Here is a 5,174-nt window from a genome sequence, read left to right on the forward strand (position 1 = left end):
GGTGAAAGAGTTTTGGCCCTATATTTTGAAGAATCATTGTATTGTCTTTGTTCTCCACCCAACAGTCAGATCATTGTTTGTACAATAAGAGTTGGGTGAGAGAAGAGATAATTCGATGACTGATTTACAAGAGTATGATACAAAATTCAGAATAGTTCACATTATTAAGGGCCATGGTTTATGTCGGCTAACATGAGAAGTGGTGTATGAAACAAAATTTGATCCATCAGTATGGAAGCAGGAGATTGAGGTGTACAATACGGAGTGAATTCCCCCCACTACTATCTCAAAATCTTGGTACATAGATGTGTGCGAATATATTTACCATGACACACTGTCCTCTTAATTATTCCCATGAAGGAAGAGGGAAGTCAAATTAAAAGCTTTATCTTACTAGTTAGTTCATGGGATACTTTTCAGAAAGAACAATAACAGTGTCCTGCTTAGATTCTTGGAAGCATAGGATTCAGGAAAGGTGTTACATGACCTCCATGATGGACCAATTGGAGGGAACTTCGTGGGTGACACTACAATGCACAAAGTCATGGGGGTTGGTTTTTACTGGCCCACATTATTCAAATATGCTCATGCATATCCCCGCAAGTGTCTATTCTGTGAGAAGTGTGATGGCTTAGGAAAGAGGTCAGTTTTCATGTTGCATCCTATCACTGTGGAAGAACCATTTCAAAAATGGGGTTTGGATGCTATTAGTGAGATTTTTATACACTCATCGAAGTAGCATTGTTACATTATTACTTTCACAAATTACTTTATGCAATGGAGATAAATTATTAAGCAAATGAACAATCAGGAAGTCATCAACTTCCTCAAATAGAATATCATTACCCGGTTTGGTGCTTCGACTTCACTTGTTCTTGACAATGCAATGTAATTTTCAATGTTAATATTATATGATTTTGCATTGCAAAATTGTATTATATTGAAACATTCATCTAATTACTATATGTATGGAAATGCTCTTGTTGATTCCACCAATAAGAACCTTATGTGCATTATCAAGAAGATTGTTTTCCCTGAATAGAGGAACTGGCACTCCACTTTCGCAAATTCCATATGGGCTGACCGAGTCATGTCTAAACCTTCTCTGAATCCATCTCCCTACTTCGTAGTGTATGGAAAAGAGGGAACCCTACTCCCAAATATATATTTTTCTCCCCTTCAACTTTCACAAGAATCACAGGGAAAGCCATGCTTATTGGTTCAAAGTATGAAAGACACCCTTCGCAAGTTGCATGAAGAAATACATAAAATTAATGAGAAATTTTATTTTCACCAAAGTCATATCAAGAGGTGGTTTGACAAGAAGTATGCAGGGAAAAATAAATTAAGTGTGGGTGACATAGTCTTCAAGTGGGACAAATCCCAAGAAGAGAAAGGGAGACATACTAAGTTCTAATTCCTATGGATCAGACCATTCACAGTGCACGAGAAGCTCGTAAAACATGCATATTGTCTTAAATATTTAAATGGGAAGATTGACTCTCTTCCTGTCAATGGCCTTGATATTTAAAACAATATTTGCAATGATGGTCTAGGGCCATGCCCTACCCTTGTACATAGTTTATTTTGTTATTTTTTTGTTTGGTTGTGTTTTGTTTATGTAAATAAGCGTCATGTATAAATGTGTTTTCTGGCTCCATTGTGTGTGGCTGAGTTGAAAGGAGTCTTGTGACACTACAAAATTTGGCTAACCTTTAGTCCTCCTTCTTTTTTTTGGTTACGTCATTTGGTCAATGATGTTCTGATGGAAAATATGACTTTTGCGTAAGGAGAGCTTTGCATTGAATCATGATCTTTGTGTCCATTCTGGAAACCCTGCAGCTGCACTCAGTTATTTATGTTTTGGTGTTTTCCATTCTTATCCAATCAAGTAGAGGAGGAAAAGGGGAAAAATATAAACAAGCCAACCTAAATTAGGGGTCTTTATATGCTTCTCTAAAGGAACAACCTCTTATTCTCTCAATAATTTGGGATCCCTCTTTCGTCCATGAAATGAATAAGTGCCTATGCACAATCCTATATGAATATATAAATAAAGGGAGATAGAAGAGAAAGGAATCTTGCACAAAGAGGTAAAGGAAGCGACTCCATCAATGCATTGTCCAGGCTCGCTAGAAGTGAAGAAATGTTGTGTTATTGTAGTGACTATGTCACGGTACTCTCTAGACTCATTAGAAATGAAGAAACACTAGAGATGAAAAACTATACTATGAAAATCTAAAGCTCACGATCTATACTACTATTTCCTAATTTGAAACATTGCAGTATGGTTGGTTTTACATTCTTGTTTGACTGAGAAAGGACAAAGGGGACTAAGTTTATGGATAGGGTAAATGGGCAAACCAAAGTGGTACAAATAATAAATACTTCTAGAAGAACTAGACCCTGCACAAAACAATCAACCTAGACATAGAATAAGAATTCTACTAGTGTGTCACCAAGTGTTTTTGCTACTACAACGGCCTCCAACATTTTGGACTTTGTTAAAATTCAAGCCTATTTTGACTTTTCATACTATCATTTCATGCATTAAGAGTTATTGAATGTGTTTTCTCTAAGTGTCTTTGTCCCATTTGCAACAAAATCAAAGTGGCATATTTAAGCATGTCAAGTATCACACAACACAAAAAGCTAGTTGCGGTGGTTTCAAGGGGTAATATTTTTGTAAATGAGTTGGTCTTACCATGTAAACATGTGTCACACTCATTTCCAAATATCCAAGCACTGTCGCATAAGCATCATCACAGTCATTGCAAAGTGTATCTCTGGTGTCGCACTTGGTGTAAGTACATCCCAAAGTTGTCACATTGAAGAAAGTATGGTGTTCATTTGTTTTGGGTGATCTATATTATGCCTTCAAGTGTTCTAAGTGTGTGATCAAAATCAAGTATTTTCACTGTTCACATCAGCTTCATCTGTCCCACACTTAGTCAAATTTGGAAAACTCCCAGATCGGGAAACCTAGCCTCATCCAACCTTCCTGAATTGTGCACTTTGCAATATAAGTCATCATGCCCAGACCCTAAGCTCTAACATTACACAATATTTCCCTCTATTCAAGCCTAAAATTTGCATTACGCAGTCTCAGTTCTGAAGCTCAACCCTTGAGCTAATGAGTCATGCAATTGTGTACTCACTTGTCCTCCCTCTCCTTCTAACACTGCACAATGGGTAATTTCAGTCATCAAACCCTCAACTTTGCTCCTTGGATCCTTCAACTACGCAATCCTCAAGAAGATTCTAGCTTCAACTATGAATTGTGCAGTCTCAAGGCTTAGACATGACCCTTAACCTCTTGAGCTATGTAATTGGGCAGTCACTGAACTTCCCCCTCATCCTACTACCCATTTCCAGCTCATCCAGTGGATCATAATGCAACATCTTAGACTAGGGGTCTTATCAGACTGATGTTGTCTTGTCATGAGTGAATTGTAGATGTAGATACTCTATCATTATATGACAATATGATGGAGAGGGAGATGGAGAAAGATATCATGGTAGAAGACACTTTTGTAGCTGAAGATACAAGTTGATCAATTAGGAGAAATAAAAGGGACATCAGTTTGTAACCACATCTCAAGACCTGCTAACACTAAAGACTCCTCATCTCTATGCCATATAGAGGTGGAAAAGAGATCATTATCAAGAAGACACAAATCAAGTAGCAATGAGAATGGCTTGAAAATTCCATGTCATCATGCAGTCCATGTCATCAGTGTCACGTCATTTCATGTTATAAGTCATCATACACCACATCATTCTATGCATTATTGTAAATTCTTATTTGAAATGTATTGTAAAGTTGCAGTCTAAAGGACATGTATAGAATGCAAAGAGTCTTGTAAATTTGAAAAGTCACAAGGAAATCAAACAATCATGAGGGTAGTCCAAGAGTCACAAAGAAGGTGATGGATCACCCCATTTGTTATATATATATCACAATTGTACAAGAAGATGACTTTTCACCTTGGATTGTCCCACAAGGTATCAGAGATATAAGCTAGTTCTTTTAGGGAGCAAGTAGTAATGTTTGATCTCTACATGTGTCTAGAACTTTTACTTAATATATGAATCTTAATGTCCAACATGTTCTTCATGCATGGATTATGAATATCTGTAACACTGTTATGTGAATGTTTATGATTCATGATTATTTTCATCTATACTAAAGTAGTTGAGCTATTTCGATTATTTTAGTGCTTATCATATTAAGAATGTGTTGTAATGGTTGCAATGATTGTCATATCTTTGTCGACTATTATGTTTGATGTTAGATGGATTTTTTCCTATTTATGAGTGTCTCTACTAGGTTCGTACTATTACCTCTCACTTAGAGGTCCGCTTTCTCTTCCCTCCACAGTAGAAGAACCATGACACACCTAAAATCGAACACTCACCAGGCACATGTACCTTCTTTTCAAAGAAACATATGTGATCCTCTCTCTTGCTGAAAGCAAAAGCCAAAGAAAACCTTTAATAAAATAGTAACCAAGTTGTATTCCAGATGGGGCTCCTATCCTAAACAATGTGAGGTCTAATTGGGACCACAGATTGAGGAGACCCCTCTGAATATTGGCAGGTCTAACACTGTTAATATGTGCTCAAATTTTTTTATATAATTATTATTGAATTACCATAATGTTTTCCGTTAAAAAGTTAGAAAAGTCCCTATAGTAACAAACATTTTGAAATTGTGATTAAATGTGGGTTTATACCATTTAAGAGAAAGTGATTTCATCTTCAACCCTCTTAATGCCACAAAGATGACAAATTCTTTTAATTGGTAATCTTTTAATAATTGTCTAATACCTTGTGTCACTATCAAGTTCATGAGAGTTTTTTTTTTATACTAGTGATGTTGATTTTCTTCCTTATAGTAGTCAAAATAAAGAGTCACTTTTGATTTTCTATATTAAGGTAGTCACTTTTGATTTTATATATTAAGGTTTTCGCATGTCCTTCTAGTATCTTAAATTTCTTTTATTTCTTGAGTTCATCATGTCTTTTTAGAAGTTTAGAGGTTTCCTAAGTATTCCATATTCATGGTCATTAGAGCTTACGCTTAGCACAAGTTAACATATGTTCAGTCCCAATTGTATAATTACTTTTCCTAGGTTATTTTCTTTTATGAGACAAGTTTTTCAATGTATAAT

The sequence above is a fragment of the Pinus tabuliformis genome, chromosome 5_1, assembly GCF_031772625.1.
Source record: "Pinus tabuliformis cultivar Carrire ecotype Pingquan chromosome 5_1, CPIR1, whole genome shotgun sequence".
Lineage (NCBI taxonomy): Eukaryota > Viridiplantae > Streptophyta > Pinopsida > Pinales > Pinaceae > Pinus > Pinus tabuliformis.